Source organism: Halichoerus grypus, chromosome 10 (assembly GCF_964656455.1).
Source record: "Halichoerus grypus chromosome 10, mHalGry1.hap1.1, whole genome shotgun sequence".
In the NCBI taxonomy this organism is placed as follows: domain Eukaryota; kingdom Metazoa; phylum Chordata; class Mammalia; order Carnivora; family Phocidae; genus Halichoerus; species Halichoerus grypus.
Genome location: NC_135721.1, coordinates 76,738,719 through 76,756,536, shown reverse-complemented (window position 1 = coordinate 76,756,536; position 17,818 = coordinate 76,738,719). Strand labels below are relative to the sequence as shown.

The 17,818-nt window shown below is 49.0% G+C and overlaps 1 protein-coding gene across 3 annotated transcripts in view; it reads left to right on the top strand.

The window, feature by feature from the left end:
• Positions 1-2,604: 2,604 nt before the first annotated feature.
• CRACDL (CRACD like) overlaps positions 2,605-17,818 on the top strand; it is a 137,314-nt gene continuing 122,100 nt past the window's right edge. The window contains exon 1 of one of the 3 annotated variants that reach the window (XM_036110742.2): positions 2,605-2,864. The gene's annotated coding sequence lies outside the window, so the exon portion shown is untranslated. Of the gene's footprint in view, positions 2,865-2,920; positions 3,446-17,818 lie in introns of those variants that run through there. The other 2 variants (XM_078056656.1, XM_078056653.1) reach the window with 2 other exon arrangements.

Below are 17,818 nucleotides of genomic sequence, written 5' to 3'. Positions count from 1 at the left end.
GTTGGAGTGTTTAGTAACTGGAAGAAGGCCAGTTTGGTGTGCAGTGAGTGGGTGGTGGTACTGAAAGGAAGCCCATGAAAGAGACAGGCAAGGAACAGATCAGTCTCCCTTAAGGGATTTGGATTTTCTCTTAATTAAGCATGAAAACCAATGGAAGGGTTTTGAAAAATAGAAATGACATGCTCATTCATATCACTGGAGGAGGTTGGGAGGGACAGTGGCTGGGATCTGGATACTGTTGGATAGCCAACCTATGGAAAAAGTCCCTCGGGAAGAGGGTTCATGTGGCTTCTGTGAGGCTGTTCAATCTGACCTCTGTCACCAAGGCTCACCTGGGCATAAGAAGGATGGCATCATTTTTTCCTAGATGGTTCCTGGCTGATCCTTCAATTCTCTATCTGGGTAGGGATGCCTGTGCCTATGGGGTCTATTTTTGGAACTCAAAGAAAGACAGGCATTTTGTTTGTCTAATGAGGACCCAAGAGCAGAATCCTGGGATAAAAACACTAGACTTAAATACTCCCATTTTCTGATATCCCAAAGGATTCCTCTTCCTGAGTGTGGGAAGGGCTGCTTCTCCTTTCTTTTCTAAGCTGAAGGGCGGTTTTGAGTTTGCGGAATTAGTTGCCATTTTTAGAAAGGCAGCCTGTTCAGTGCCGAGCATGCAGACTGGGGGTTCTGCCACTACTTCCTGCATGGCCGTGCACACATCACTTGCCATTTTCATGCCTGAGTCTCTTCATCCACAACATGGAGATAATAGCACAACCTCATCTGGACAACGGGGGTAATGGCTGATCTTAGCTCAGGGTTCTTCTGGGGACTGAATTATTTAAATGAGCGATTATTGTAAATGGCTTAGGACAGTGCCCAGCATTTAATAAAAATATGTTCCCAGGTGAGGTGCAATATACTCAGAAATAGCAGAGTCTCCTTTGCTTTGCCATATCAGTGAGGTTCTCAGGGATAGCTGTGAGGTTTTCTGGAGCCATGGGGAGGGAGGGGTGGAAAAAAGAAACCCTTGCTCTTAGCTTTATGGTTGTCTGTGCAGGCTTCCAGAAACTACATGGTTCTCTGTTTCCTTTGAACCTTTAGCAAAGGCTTGCTAACCTTTTAGCCTTTTCTCAACCCAGCTTCAAGGTTTGGTTCAAGAAGCATTAAGGAGGGAAAGAGCTCTCTTGAGCCACATGGCAGGGCCTTGGGAACTGGAGGACTCAGCAAGAAGGTGGAAGTGCCTGGGAGGTGGGAGGGGGGCATTTTTAAAGGATGAAGGTCCTTGCTCTACCAGGTGCCAGATAATTTCCCATTTTCCTAACGTATTCACATAGTTCCCTACCACTTTCTATTTTGGGTGTTGACACCATGTTCTTTCTCAGCCTTAGCTAATCGCCAAGAACCTTGGTTTTTGTTCTCTCAAAACGGCCAGTAACTTCAAAAGCCACCCACAGCACGCACAAATAAAGCCAGAGGCTTAAGATATTCTGGAACAAATAAAATTCTTAGGTGAAAAGGTGACTTAGAGAGTCAATAAATATTTAGTAGTTACAACAACAAAAAAATGTGATTTTGAATAGCAAGAAGCAGAGGCTCAAGGTGAGAGAAGGGTGTGTAGATTTGCTTGTAGTTGAGTTTAGTTTGAGGATTTTGAAAAGAGGAAACACACCTAACAAAGTCATTGTCTCTGAGAGTGATGAGTCACCTGTCCATTTCAAATGCAGGTTATTAACTTGGGGGGGGGGGCTGTAGACTGATTCCCAATATATATTTATTCCTTTCATGCAAGGAATTTATAAAGCTCTTAACCATCAAAGGGGGCTTTTCAGTGAATAGCTTGTGTCAAATGGATATTTAAAAATTTTAAAGGAAACTTCTCTTTATATGCTCAAGTAAATGGGATCTGTCTTTAGCCTTTTTTCCCTGCCTCAGATTCTTCTATTCGGGATTTTGATCCTGCTTAAAGCCAGAGGTGGAGAGAGCCCCTTCCAGGGTTCTACCCTGGCTCTGCTGCAGATAGTTGTGCAAATGTCGGTTTCTCCCCGTCCTCAGTTGTCCGCAGGGAGAAGTCATCAGACCCACCGTTCTAGGGTGTGGTGCAGATTCTGGGTGGTCCCCACATTAACACCGCCGACGTCGCTGATAATTGGACATCGGGTAACCCTCCCTGACATTAGCTTTACCTCTTCTAGCTGGAGCGTGAAATTTTCTCGCGTGTAAGCTCTGGTGGCCTCTGTCTCTGCGGGGACACAGTTCACGTTCATCTTCCCTCCCTGCCGGAAAAGCTCCCTGCTCTTGGGGCACATAGTCCTGGGCTGTGCAATCAGCCCACCAAGGCTTCCCTGCGGGCTCTCCAGTTGATGAGCTGAGCGACCACCCGAGGCCAGTAAGTTTCTGAAGACAGTCTTCTTAAATAGACCAGCCTGTCTTTAAAAGGAAAAAAAAAGGGGTGGGGGGAACCAGCGAGCCTGAGAAGTCATCAGCAGCCTTTCTTCCCACACTTGTGGTATCACAACAATGATTCACCTCAACACAGGGCGGCAGCTTCCCTAATTAGCCTGGAGACGCTCGGACCCACACGGTTATAAAAAAAAATACACACACACACAACTTTTACTTTTATTCAAATGCACACTTCCCACCCACTGCGCCTACTTCCTTCGGCCCCCCGCCGGCGGGCCGCCTGCTTTGCTAGGCGGATCCGGAGCGCCCCAGGCCCCGCACCGTCGGGCCGCGAAGCCCCCTGGTGACCTGGAAGGTTGAGGCTCGAGTCGGGCTGAATCTCCTCCAAGGCACGCAGGGGCGCCGGGGCGTGGACGCCTCGTCCTCCAGGCCCGTCGGGGTCGCTGGTGGACCCCGGCCTCGCCAAGGTAGGGGTGGGCTGCCCGGGAGCCCCGACAGCGCGTCTGAGCCGGCCGGCCGAAGCGGGGCGTTGGGAGTAGCTTCGGGGTGGGGAGTGGCCCTGGCCGGGCGCACGGGGACAGCGAAGGCCCGCCGGTGTCTTACCCCACCAGCTGTCGGCCGCGACTCGGCCCGCGGGCCGACAGGGCGGCGGCGGCGGCGGCGGCAGGAGCGGCGCGCCGCGGGGGAGGTGCGCGCGGCGGCCGCGGGCGAGCGGAGCGGAGCGGCGCGGCGTCCGCCCCCGCCGAGCCGAGAGGAGCCGAGCGGAGCCGGCGCGCCCGGAGCTGGGAGCGCGCGCCGAAGCAGGCTGAGGGCCGTCCGCGCGAGGGTCGCGCCCGCGCCCCGCTCTCCGGCCCCGGTCCGGGGCTGTGGCGAGGCCAGCGGCCACCTGCTGCGTCGCGCCGCGGGCCTCAGCGTTCCGGCGCGGGCGGCGGAGAGGTTTCGGGCGGGGGCCGCCGGGCGCGCGCGCCCACGGCGGAAGCCTTCCCCGCACCCTGCGGACGGTGTTCCTCCTGAGCTTCGACGAGCCGGGGCCACGCTCCTGCGCCAGGTACCGGGGTGGTTCGAAGCGGGTTGGCCGCGCGGGGAGACCCGAGCGGGGGTGGCGCGGACCGAGTCGCGCCTCGACGTCGGGCCAGGTGTGGGACGGCCAGGGCAGCGCCCGCCCGGCCAGGTGCCCCTCGGACCAGGGGTTGGGGGCGCGATCCCCGCGGCCGCCTCTTGGGGCAGCGCGGGCATGGGCGGAGGTGAGGCAGACGCGCTCACCCAAGTGCCCAAAGTTTCCCCTAGCTCACTTTGCTGGACTTAACTTTGAATTGTGAGGTGAAGCCTAGCAATTTCAAGCTTTAAGAAAACACGAGCACAGGGAAGACGGTCTTGCCGGGTTTGGATTGTTAGTGTACGAAGTATTTGTGCCTGCTGTCTCTAAAGGCCATTGCAGGAGAAATCAGTGGACAAATTCACTGTCTTTTTTATGCTTTAGTTAATGGTTTATTTGTAAATAGGTTTTAGGCTTCGATTACAAGCCACCAGTAAGCGATTTGGGGTTTGATCTAAGAAATATTCAAATTGGGGGGTGTGATTTTTTAGTTGACATGCCGTGTTGTATTAGTTTCCAATGTACAACGTAGTGATTCGACAGTTCTGTACGTTATGCAACGCTCACCACAGTGTTCTAATTGTTAATCAACAAGGTAGATCTTGAACAGATGCTTTATAATCAGGTAGGGCTTTAATGTGAGGTTAACAAGTGATCAGAGCATAGGTGGTTACTCAAATGAGCTAACATTTGGCTTATGAAATGCCAGGAAAGAGGAATGCCGCCGTTTGAATTGGACTTTGTAGGTACAGGCTGACGTTGGCATCGTGTCACTGCTGAACACTTAATTTTGAGCCAGGAAATTTATCAAGTGGGAGACAAGCAGCTGTGTGATCCTTTCAGAGCCCACCCCATACCTTCTCAAGCTGGTATCTTAAAATATCCTACTCCGTTATTCAAGCCGGCAAGCTTCCTTCATTTACATGACGCTCGCTCGGGACCATGGACTAAATCTGTTTAGACCTCTGGTATTCAACCTGGAACTCAGCCACCCCCCACCCCCCCACCCCTGGAATTATGGTGCATGGTGGTCACTCCTAAGAGCCCTTTGAGGTTATAAAATGGTGAGGGCAAACATCTGGAGAGGGCCCCGCAGTGGTATCTGGGATCCCTGTCTTTGGGGGCTGGTGGAGAAGGGTTGAGGTGGCTGGTTTCCTGGCTCTGCCCCAGTACCTTGCTGGGCCATGTTGGAGCCTGAGGCAAAAGGGAAAATCACGAATATGAATTCTGTCTTTATTTAAAATTGTGATATTTAGTACAACGTGGATTTTGTGTTCATTTTGATGTTTTAAAACATTGCATTAAATGTTCGTCTTACGGGGTTTTTCGGTATCTCCTGGAATATTGTGCCTGAGGTGCATGCCTCACTTGCCTCACTCTAGTTCTAGACTTGCCTGTGAGGCCAGTTTCTTAACTTCTGTAAGCATCAGTTTCCTCATTTACAAAATAAAAAAAGTGGATCCTCCATGGATGTTGCCCAGCTAATGCACAGCATCCGGCTGTTGCGTAGGGCTAGGCATGTGGGGACTGTAAGACGATGGCTGTCCTATTCGTATTGCCCCTCAGTCTGGTCATCTTGAACTAGTCACCGAATCCTGCTGAGCCTCGGTTTGCCATTCTGCAAAATGGGAGTAATAATAGCCGGCTCACAGGGATGCTGGCGGGGTTAAAGGAGAGAATGTGTGTGAAGGCACTGGCCCTCCTGGAGGGTAAGTTTTCTGTGATGGTTTGGGGGGCCTGGATTTGCCTTGCAAGCTTGCAACCACTTGCTTTACCTCTGGAGGTTAGCCTTAGGCTTTGTCATACACAGACACTCTTAAATTCTGCTTGTTTTGCATGAAGACCCTTCAGAAACAGTTGAACCAAAGTAGAGATGTTTCCTGTTGAGGGTTTATTTTGGAGTGGCGAAGTTTACCAGCCACAAGTCATAGTATGCAAAACGTTTTATAAGTGAACTTAATTTTGCTACTCCAAACAAAATGACTTTGGTTCCCTTTTTGTATATTTAGTCCTCATTCATGATTGTGATTTTCCTGAGCCCAAGTCAAGTAGTATTATCTCAGTCACTATCCAACTTAAAGGAGCTTGGTCCCTTGAGAGTCAGTGTCTCAGTCTCTCTGGGTTACCCTTGGGGGCCCCTTCTCCCCACAGGTAGTCTCTGGGCACCAGGAGAAGGTTGTAGTCACATCAAGGTGTGCGGGAGAGTGGCCTCTTGCTGGCCGTCTGGTCCTCTTGCTGTCCTCTGGCGAGTTTCCCCTCATCAGGACTGAGCCTCCTTTCCCTGTTTCCACTGAGTATGGTCCAGCTGGGTTTCAGTGGCGTAAGCCACAGCTGGGACCTGGCTCCTGCATCTGGCCTTGAGCTCTGCACACTCTGGGTCTCTTTTCGGTCTCTCCTGGGCACCTGAGAACCTGCCCAGGTTGGGTGGCACTATGCTAGGCTTCCATTTCCGCTGTACCAAGTGGTCCCCAGTGTTCCCAGGAGGAAGCAGGATGAAAACTTCCCATGCTTTCTGTGTCCCCCTCAACCTACAAGGGATTTTTCTTCCCTTACCACCCCTTCTCCAGGCAAGGTACACAGGGACAAGGGACTCAGTCTCTCCAGGTTCCTCTTTTCTCAGTACCAGCAGAGTTTTTGGTTTTTTTTTAAGATTTTATTTTTAAGTGATCTCTGCATGCAATGTGGGGCTCAAACTACCACCCCGAGATCAAGAATTACATGCTCCACCACTGACGGAGCCAGCCAGGTGCCCCAAGAGCTTTTTTTTTTTTTTTTTTAAACTTGTGGGGCAGGTCTTCCTTAGGTCATACCTTCTGTCCTCTGTACATTATGACTTAGAATAAAGCTTTGGGGTCAACCCTTCTAGGCTCTCCTCTTGATATGCAGAGGGAATTCAAACATCTTTTTCTATGATTTCCCCCCACTCCGCCCCCCGCCTCCCACCCTGGGAAAAATCAGATGCATCCTGGTAGTGTGGGAAGGAATTAGGGAGGAACAAACTGGGAAAATAGGGAAGAAGTTCCCTTCCTCTCCCCACCTCCATCTTTCTGGCAGGCTGACCTGGGTTATGTGCACTGGACTTCTTAATATGTGAAAGCTATAGGACCCGCTGGAGATGCCAATCACAGGCTGGGAGGAAATGGGGAAAGAGCAACTTTGAAGCTTTGGTGGTGGGTGGGAGAAGAGACTAGCTTTCTGCTTGAACATTACTGAGTCCAGCCCAGTAAACCAACTTCATGTGGATTAATGTCTTTCAGACTATTACCCCTATTTATGCTGCTGTTTGTTCATCATCAGAATGGTCACTGTGTACTCGGCATTTACTAAAAGCATAGGAGAAATACAGAAAAATCCCAGTCACAATTAGTTGCTTCTTCAGGGTTCCTAGGAGTTATTTGGAGAATAATATTAGCCTTTAGGAAGGCTAAAGCTGTAAAGCTAAGCTCTGGGTTTTGTTCACATTCAGTGGAAGATGAAGTGGTCAGGGAAGGCTTCTTGGAGGAGGTGACTTTAAGTAACATTAAGACTTAGCCACACATGGGGTGCCTGGGTGGCTCAGTCAGTTAAGCATCTGCTTTCAGCTCAGGTCATGATCTTGGAGTCCCCAGATCGAGCTCCACATCAGGCTCCCTGCTCAGTGGGAAGTCCACTTCTCCCTCTGCCCCTCACCCCACTCGTGCTCTCTCTCAAATAAATAAAATCTTAAAAAAAAAAAAAAAGACTTAGCCAAATGGATGTGAGATGAAAGAGAACTTTCCATGAGAAGGAGTTCTCGAGTGCCTAGAGACAGAAAGCCTTCCCAGGGGTGGCCTTTCAGGACCCACTTGTGGCTTGACCCTTCCTGGTGTCATGCTTATCCCTCTCGTTGTCCAGGTACCTGTAAACACTGGCACAGTTACTGTCATCTGTAGGTAGGACAACAAGAAAGGGCAGCATTCTAAGTTCCTTGTGCTTTCCCTACACAATGGAAATCAGGAGTTTCCATCTAACCCTGTTTTCTTAGATAGATACTTGTATCTGGAAAGTAATTTTAAACTTTTAGATCAGGTCAGTGGTCCTTGAGACCCATTTGTAATTCTGAGGAGTTACCTGAGAATTCTTTGTATTGCTTTAATGTGCTATCACCTGGAATTCTGAGCTCAGCGGTCATGAACCAGAAGATGCCATGGGAATTTAGTGGCTAACTGACAAGACACAGAGACAGGTGCAACCAGGTAGCCAGGGGTCCCTCCTCAGACCCTGACTTCATGTAGACCCTTGCACTGTTCCTGTGCACATTCCTGGGAGGAAGCACTCTCAAATATTTTTCTTATCGTTAAGGTATATGTGAAAAGAAATTACAAAAGATCCTTTTGAAAGGTGAGGAGTGGAAAGTTATTTATTTGCTCAGGCCTCTTCCTGGCCCTCGTGGGTGTGGCTGATTTGTAAATGTATGAAGTTTGAGAACTTCCAGAATGCTTGGCCTCACCTCTGAGGCCCATACACCAGTTTCTCCATGGTTTCTGCCTCCCAGATTCTCATGTCTGTGGGAGGCAATAGAAGCATTAACTGTGGTGTGTGAGTTTCCCAAGAAATTGCTTGCAGAACAGCCGTTGTGAATGAGGGATATGAAAATGTCAGGGGGGTTTTGCTTTCTTAAAGCAGGTGGTCCAGACAAGGGGGGCAGTCAGGGCTCTGGTCTCAGCTGTGCCACATAGAGTCCCTGCAACCTTGGGCACCCCATAGTATGGGGTGGGGGGTGATCCACACACACACAAACACACACACACAAGCATCACTTGAGGTACTGTATCAGCAGAAGAAATGCTTCATAAATTATTTATGACTATTATTCTTCCATTGTCTTTTTTTAAGAAGGTGCAAGGGCACTTATTATAATTCCCAGTTAGGACCCCATAATAAGTACCCTGAAGCAATAAAGGGTCCTTCTGCATCTGAGATCTGATGGCATTTAAGGAAAATGAGCAGATCTGCTGCAGAGCGCTCCTGAGCAGAGCTAGTGGTAGATGGCATGTGGGAAGCACACAGTGAGGAATAAGGGGAAAGAGACAGGGAAAGTGGCACAGGTAGGAGAGGGTGCGAGTAGGTGGAAGACCCTCAGCACCCGAGTCCTGGGGTACACCATGTTCATGTGTTCCGTGTCTCTGTGCAGCCTTAGCTTTCCCTGCTAACGTGTGGTTACAAGGAGCAGAGTTCACGTACTAACAGTGGAGTCACAAATGGGAGGTGCCCTGGGCCAGTCTCTCTCCCTCTCTCTCTCTCTCTCTCTCTCTCTCTCACACACACACACACACACACACACTTGTTCTCATGGTGAGACGTAGGGACAGTTCTGCCCTGCCTCATCTGTGGCTCCCCAGTGAGCCTGATGAACAGCCATGAGTTAGAGGATCAGAATGAGTGTCACCAATGGGTAACCAAATTGCAACCAATATTAGGTTCCTCTTATAAATTTAGTCTCATGCATATGAATATATCATGAATATTTAGTACCTTTACAGCATTTAGTGTATCATGAATATTTACTGCCCAGCTGCCTTGGGTATATTTAGTGTCTCATGAATATTAGGTACCTCTTGTCCTTCCACACCTTTCTATCTATGTTTAACACACACGTGCTCTCCTTACTGAGTTTCATCTATACTAAACATATCTTACAAGTCATCCAACCCTTTGCTGTCTTTTCTTTAGAATTGAATATTCTCAAACAGTATATGTTACACTAACTTAGTCTCTGAAAATCAGGGTCCAGGTTGACGCTATCTTTGTGAAGCCATTGTCCCATCGAGACGGGTGAGTCTGAGGTGCGTGGGGACGTCTGGGACCAGGTGTAGGTCCGTATAGGCTCACACAGCTTGCTCATACCCACTTCAGGTGTGCAGACCGACACTGAACTGCATGCTCAGGGCTGGTTTCTGCTCTTGGCTCCTCAGGAGAGAAGTGCCCACGGGAGGATGCCCATCAGTGATGGCACCGTACATGCTGCTCTGAGCCTTGGGCAGGTTAGCTCTTTTTGGTTGGTTGCAGCTGTGTGACCAGGCACAACATCTGCCCCCAACAGGTGCAGGGACAGGAGCACTGAGCACGGGGCCACTCTTGTCCCAGGGCCTAGGCTCAGAGCTGGGCATCTTGACTTCTCCTTACTGGTCTGCAGCTGATGTGGGCCATGCAGTGAGCTGCTCTGAAGCTCCGTCCCCTCTCTGCCTGCTGTCCCTACCTGGGTTTAATACCACACTCCTCGTCCCGAGGTTCGTTCCGTCATCTCGCTTTAATACCTTATTTACTCATCTTTTTCCTCCCCTCCCCCCAAGAAGTGGTAGCGAGAACTTTTTCGTGGGTCCTTTCTGCGTGGAGGATTTATGACTTGGAAGCCGCAAGTACTAACTCTGCTAATGGAAGCGAGGAGGAGGAGGACGGGGTTTGTTGGTGGGTCAGACCCGCGCACTTGACATCTGAATCACTCAGTCAGGCCACTTCACCTGGTGATTCACTCTGTGAACTGGGATTACTTCCACAGGATTTGAAATGGTCACGTATATTTGGAGGGTTGCTGGGTGTCAGCCGCATGCTCCGTTGGAAGTCAGATCTTTGAATCACCATGTAGTAGCATTTCCAGTATGCTGCCTGGGTCAAACAGGCTCCTACAGTACAAACACAAAACATTTTGCAGATTTGTGTCACTGTTTTCTGAGGCTTGGCCAGTGTCATCTTGTTTCCCTCATGGCCTTCGTGAGCAAAGATGGTTCTTTCAGTTGAGGTGTTCAGGTAAGCGAGGCTTCCTCGGTAGGATGTTTAGAACTGAAATCACTGGGTGTGTTTAGTGGGTCCTGGGGCATCCCAGCAGCATCTCTAGGTGGTGAAGGAACTACTGCAGACAGGACTCGGCCAGGCCGGCAAGCAGGGAAGGCCCAGAAGGCAGTGAACTGGGCGCGGAGCAGGTGGGCCAGCTGTCTGGAGTGCTGACCAGACTTGTGATTTGGCTCCTCACAGTCAGGCTGCTCTTTGGCTGCTCCCTCAGGTGGCACGAGGCCAGGTGCTGCCCAACGCGCTGTCTCCACCACCTAGTGAACCCGGGGGTGGAACGTGAGTGGGCGTCTTGATAGGTTTGGGCGTGTATCCCTCCAAACTTTTGTCTGCGCTATACTGAGTATACGTGTGTGTGTGTGTGTATGCACAAAAGTATATATTTAATACAGAGATGCAATGTCTATATTGTTTTGTGCTGCCTTTTCAGAATTAGTAGTATGTGTTGAGTCTCTTTCTCACATCATTAGATATTCTTCCTTCACATCATTTGTGTGGCTGTGAAGAACTCCCATCGTATGGGTAGGCCCAGCCTACTAGTCCAAGTCCTCTCTGTTGGATGGACGTTTACTTAGGTTATTTTCAACCTTTTGCCTCTTAGTAATAGCAGGACGGTGAACATCCTTGTCCATGCTCTTTTGCACATTTGTGTGGTTGGTTCCTTCCAAGTACTAGCTCATAAGTAGATTTCCTGTGTATGTACTTGTCTCCTCCTTTGATATATCCTGCCTGGAATAATCTTTTTTCACACTAAAGGTTTGTTTGTTTATCTATCTATGTATCTGTTTGTTTATTTATTTATTTATTTATGGATGAGATTTCTTGCCTCTTGGTCGACATTGTCTTCAGCATCTGTATTATTCAGGATTTGCTCTAGTTAGTTTAGGCAGAAGAAGATTTAATGCGGGAAATTCAGGGCTGACAGAATTGTTGGAAGCTTGGCCCTTGGCCGGACTGGCAAGAGTGACCCCCAGAGCCACACTGCAGAGTTGGCCGGCTGGGAGCTGCTCTCTCCCATCCCAGAGCGGTTCCACGGAGGGTCCCTCCTTCTGCTCAGCGGACATCCATGAAGCTGGGGAAGAGGTTCTGGGACTTCCACCCCCCCCTTGGGAAAGCCTGATGCCTCCATGTTAGCAGAGATGCACAGGAAGCTCCTCCACGTGGGGAGCCTGGCAGGGAGCGAGGCTAGGAAGTGTGGCCCTGGGTTTTCCAGCCTCCAGGAGGCGGTACCCAAGCCGGGCCGTGTGAATGGCATCTCAGCCTTTATTTATTTTTCTAATATTGCACTTTTAATGTTGTATTTGATGCAGGCAGAGGTAAGATTCACAGAATGCAGCCACGGGTACGGTGGACCTGGTCCCTGTCTCACAGAATCAGTCATTCTGCCCCCCGAGAAGGCCCAGAACCTTTCACGGACAAGGTTTTCGTTTCAGTCCCCGTGGACATGAGCCCCAGCCCCCTTCCTGCTCTCTCGCAGAAACCAGATTAGAAGCTTCCCCAGCCTGAGCTTTGTTCAAAATAGGTGGCAAAACAGCGTGAAGCCACATACAAATAGTTCCTGCACATTTGCCTCGTCTATAGACCACGTCGTTGAGAATCGGTTCCCCAGAGACCTGCCTCAGTAGAAGGGTGTGGGCTGTCTGGTCGTTTTCTCTCAGCACTGGAGACCCTTTGCTCTCTCTGCTCCTTTCTTGGCGGTGTCACGTTCATGCTGAACAGCCCTAGGTTATTAGGCATGGGGAGGAAGCATGAGTTAACATGCTGCTAAGTTAAGAGCCAGGTTTTTTTTTTTTTTTTTTTTTTTATGAGCCATAATTGATTAGCAGTCAGTTGTTGAACTATATTTCTCCTTGCCTCTTCAAACAGGTTTTTTTGCATAATTACTACAAATTCCTGTGTTTGTATAGTGCCAGGGTCCCCCTCTGAGTGGATTACTGTATTTTCGGTTATTCAAGAAAAGCATTGTTGAGGCACCATTCCAGGAAAGAATGCGTTTTTAGCAACTCCAAGCCCATTGGTGGGCCAGGGTGTTCTGGTGACTGATGATGCACACCTTTCTGGCTCTAAATGGGCCCTCTCCCACTTAGAGTAACTGTTACCCCTTCAGAGGGGGACTATTTAAAGCAACCTGGTGGCCCCTAACTCGAAGCTCCAAGGTGGATGCTGGGGGTGAGGAGAGAAGAGCCCACCCTCTAAGTCAAGGTGGGGTGTGACAGCCTTTGGGACTGGTCTGTGGAGGGCCCAGCAGATCATGTTTTAGAAACCCATCGAAGAAATCCTTATCTTTTAAGAAGGGGAAAGTAATAGTGATTCCATGTATCCCAAGTGATTCACCTCAGATTTCTACAGCACCTTCCTTCTAGGAATTAAAAATAGGACTTAACTTATATAAAATGCTGTTTCTCTTTCTTTAATTTCAGGGGGTGTACCCTGATTGTATATTATGAAGTAAACTGGAATAATAATTCTACCAGCAACAGATGTTTTTCTTTCAGTCCTTCCAGCTGTATAGAATGAGATTCGGAGGTGTGTGTGGGGGGCATATAAACACTGGATGATCCAGGCTGCCTGTCCCTCCACTCCGCCACCGATCTTGTGCTTTAAAGTAATAAAGTGTGAGTATGGGTGCGATTAGAAGAGTCTCTTTCCCTCCCAGAGAGTCGGTGATGTCAGAGCCAGTCACTAGATCTGTTGAAGGCCGGGCGCCATCTTGGGTGCTTTGCCTTCTCTGACAAAGCCTTACAGTTACCCTGTGCCTCTCTTTATAAATAAGGAAACTAGGGCCCCCAGAAGTGAAGTAACTTGGCCAAGGTCCCTCAGCTAGTGATTGAAAGAGCTGTGAACCCAGCTTCACCGCTTACCCCATTTCTCTCAGGAGATGATTTTCCCCTGAAGACAACCCAGGCACTTACCCCTCTGCTTGCACAACGCTGTGTGGTTGTTGGCTCTGTTGCTGTGAGCTAGATTAAACACCAGTTAGCGAACACACCCAGGTGCTGTCATGGTTGCTTCACCCCTCACTTCTCTTAGCCCCATTTTACAGAGGAGCAAACTGAGGCACAGAGAAGTGATAGGACTTACCTAAATCACCAGTACCCAGTGGAGCAGGGATTTGAATCCAGTGTCCTTTGTTGCCTTATTTTTAACCTGTCTTGAACTGTTAACTTGGCAACGGCTGGGAAGTGTCTTTATAACTCCCCCAGGGTTTTACTTATTGAGTGAACACTCTTGTCAAATTATTCCCCTGGGTGTGCACAAGGCCTGGGGCATGGGAGGGGCTCCGTATTCCCTGGTCAGCTTCCCCCTGAGCCCACCTCCCTGACTTCCCACCCACAACTGGAGTCTACCTGGAGACCCTTCTTCCCTCCTGCCTCTCCTGGCCAGCCTGCAGCAGCTTTTGCAGGAGAGGAGGGGAGGGGAAGGTCATGGCTGGGGACTGGGCTGACCACACCCTGGCAGGTCCCTGGCTGTTTGGGTCACCTTGAGGACAGCCTTGGGCTCATTTTCCTCCTGTGCACACTGGGAGATTGAGATACATGCCTCCCAGGGTTGTTGGGAGAAGCGAAGGCGATAGTTCATGTGGAAGTGGCAGATATGCTGTAACCAGTGGATAAGAGTGAGTTAGAAATGACATTTTATTATAATTAAGCCCTTTTTATTAATACATTTCTAGTTACAATAAGGCCTTGTGATGGGGGGCTCTGGGCCCAAAGCCTGACTCTCCTTTTCTCCAGCCATGTGGTCTCTCAGTGCCGCCATTCCCCATCTGGAACATGGGGATGGGACTAGTACCCACCTCAGAGGGTTGTTGTGTAGACTGGCTGGAGTGCTACTGTCGTGCCTGGCCCAGGGTGTGCACGTACTTAGCCCCTTGCTCACCTGAAGGAGTAGAAGCTAAATGGCTGCCATTGATGTGGAGAACAAAGGCCAAAGAAATACAGAAAAAAAATTAAACTTCCTTACAACTTACAGCCCATTGACAAGTCCTTGAAACAAGCAGAGTGACCTCCTCCAGGAACTCAACTGCCTCGATGTTAGTACTTTGCTAGAGGCAAAAGGCAACCTTAGCTTGACGTTAGCCTGACCTTCAGGATCCTGTAAGTCTACTTTAACATATGAAAATCCCTTTGGAAAATTTCTTTTACTCGACCCCCCACCCCCACCCCCACCCCCAAGACAATCATCCTCTAAGCATATGGCCCATGATACACACTGAAGGGTTTCATGACTAAGGGCGTACTGGACAGTAATAAATGACCCTTTCCTAACAACAGCTAGCTCCTCAAGGTCACTTCCAAATTCCTTAGAGACTTAACACTATCCCTAACCCCCTCCCAACTTGAAAGTATACACAACCCCAGTGCGGCTCTTTCTGTCCACAGGTCCTATTCCTGTGCTTTAATAAAACCACCGTTTTTGCACTGAAGATGTGTCAAGAATTCTTTCTCTGAACTCTCACATTTCACACCATTACCATCTGTGAGAATAAAAACTGAAGTGCTACAGTGAGGGGGAATGGATTGGAGCCACCATGGGCTGAGCACGTACTATATTGCAGGCACTGTTAGGCACTTAAGGAATATATTATCCCACTAATTCTGGGAATAACCTTTAAAAGTAGAAATGATTATTCCTGTTTTGAGGTGAGGAAACTAAAGCTCAGGGAGGTGAAAGTGATATGCTTGTCCCCATCTGAGGAGACCTAGGGGGCTGTGTCCTGAGTCTCTCTGGCTCCGTGGGGCCATCCTAAGTGAACTGTTCACCATGTACCAGCATGATTAGCTGCAGGAGCAAATACTTCCCAAATATCATCTGTTCTTGTTTCTCCCCCGTTCCCAAATAAACACTTCTGTTGTGACATCATGTTGATATTCTACCAGTTCTCTGCTCTTCCGGTGAACATAGAGTCTTTTGTACAAAGTTACAGTTTAAGCCTCTACTGCCAACCAAACTGGAATTCCCATCTGAACTCACATCAGTGAGCAAGGTCCAGAATGGCCTGCCATGGTATTTGGTTTCGTAAAGGCTGTAGATTCTCCCCTAAAGCCAGAGTGCCTGGTTTTTCTGAGAGTGAGGGTCCCTTTGTAACACTGAACAATTTGGGAAAACTTTCAAATGACAGTAACTATGTTTTCATGAGCCATCAATGAGGGAAATATATGTAAACAAAAATACACTATGAATTTTGAAGCTCATCTAGATAACTTTTGTATTTTATTAATCACGTCTACACATATTGAAAAAAATGACCTGTATATGTATGGGACATAACATTAATGCCCTTTCCAGGTAATGCTTGTAGATCAGGGATTCACATGTAAAGAACTAAGGATATATGGTGGAAATTGCATATCTGTAGCCTTAAAAAAAAAAAAAGTGGATGTGCCCTTTTGCAGTTTGCTTTTTCCTGGTGGCTACTTTGCTTGCAATTTCAGTATGTTCCACCAGGGGGTGCCTGGGATCAGGATGCTTCGGCAGTGGATGAGGCTTCACCCCAGCCATGAGACCATGTGTAGTTTTCTCTTCCCAAATGCCTTCCTTTTCGGATAAAAATACTTTAATTGAAAAAATAAATATAAATTAAGAGGATATGATCTAAACGAGGTAACCAAACATGAAGACAAATTTAAAAGATGTAGCAGGCTAAATAACACCAAATTTTCAATGATTAATTATTGCTTAGTTTTTTCTAATTCCGGATTTACTTTTTTCTTAGCTCACAGGCATTAAAAACAATCCCAAGTATTGGCCACTGCACTACTTCCAAAGGGTTTGAGGTGTCACAGCCCAGTATAGCTTTAGTATTAGAAATACACAGATTGTCTTAGCCACTAAGGGACCATGAGGCGGCCCAGACCCCTCTCTTTCACCTGGACTCCAGCAGAAGGCTCTGGGACTCTTGTGGCCATGTCTTTCCCTAGTAACCCAATCTTGAAGGGTGCCCTGGCCTCCTCTTCACCTGTGAGAGTTAGCTGGGTGTTGAGCTAGTTTGAATACGAAATACACAGCCACAAGAAACTCAGTCATCTGGTTAAAGTTCACGTGTTTATTCTATTCAGTGTTCCTTCAGTACACATTTATCAAGGCCCCTGTGGCACTCACAGCCCATACAGTAGCTCCAGATAGATCTGTGTAAGTGCAGTGAATGTGGCCGGTGAGGGCAGTGGATTCCACTGGGGCAGAGTATGTGGGGTCTGGGTTGTGGAGACACTGGGCAGGCTTGAGCTGGGTCTTCCACGGGGCATTTCCAGGGAACCCCACTGGGCTCATGGTAGGGTGGGGCTGACTGGCCCAGTAGATGTGGGAGGCATGATGCTGAGGGTCCATACTAGTTTTAGGGGCCCACAAAAAGGGTTTAATTTCCTTTAAAATCAGACAGGAAACATGAACTTTAGGTTCAGCAAGATGTTTTAATACATAATCATCTTTATGCTGATGCAATTATATACTTTTTAATTTTTCTTTAATAGAGGAGAGGATCTATATAGGCAAAGGTACGAAGAGCCCAGAAAAGTCTTAATGAGGCCCTGGGTGGCAGAGTAACTGGCCTGGGCAGCAAGTGTGACAGAGGGACCTCCTGACCTGGGGAATTGCCTAAGGTGGGGATGACCCAGGGTAGGAAGGGACCACTCAGTGGCCTGGCTCAGCAATGCACGGGTGCAGACTGGGGCTGGAGGAAAAGCAGGGACCCTGAAAAGACCATCTCCACCTTGGCCACAACCTGTTCATCAAAAGCAGACAGCCCTTGGTTTTGCATCCAAGTGCTTGGGTACCTCAGGCTTAGGTGTCACCGAGAGATAGATGCTAGGGAATTTTAGGACCTTCAGAGTATTAGCTAAACCCGACACAGTTGGATTTCTCAAATGTGGGCTTTGTTTTGTTTTGTTTTGTTTTGTTTTGTTTTGGTTCTAGTCCCAACCTGGTTACCTGGGGGTGAGACATACGCCTTTGAACGTGTTTCCTCATCTATAAGTTGGGGCAATAACTCATATAGTTTTTGCTGAGGGAATGAGCTAATTCATGTCAAGTGCCTTCCTAGCCCGGTGCCTCGCCTCTGGGCATTGTCAAATGTTGGTTTCCTTCTCCTTGGCTTGTCTACTTTGCCTCGTTCAGGGCAGGCTAAGGAGGTGGAGGTGTGCTCCCCTGGGCCGTGCCTTGGCCTGGGACCAGCACCACTTGTGGCTGCCCCAGCCCCACCTACCAGGCTGACTCAGGAGGTCTGCATGGGACCCTGGTTTGTGTTTAACAGGCTTTACGGGTGAATCTTCTGTGTGGCCGGGGTTGAGGCCTTTGGCCTTCACCGAAGCATGTCTGGGCCATGGTTTGGCAGATTTGATTTCCAAGACGGAGGCTCCCACCTTCCTGAGGGAGGGAGGAGCCCGAGACCTTGTCTGGGGAGAGTCCAAGAGTGTAAGGCTGGGCTGGCTTGCGTCCCATCCACTCTGAAAAGGCACAGGCGCTCCTTTGTCCTCAGCCCCATGGGCCTCCCTGTCTTCCTGGAGTACTCCTTCCTTTTGGCTT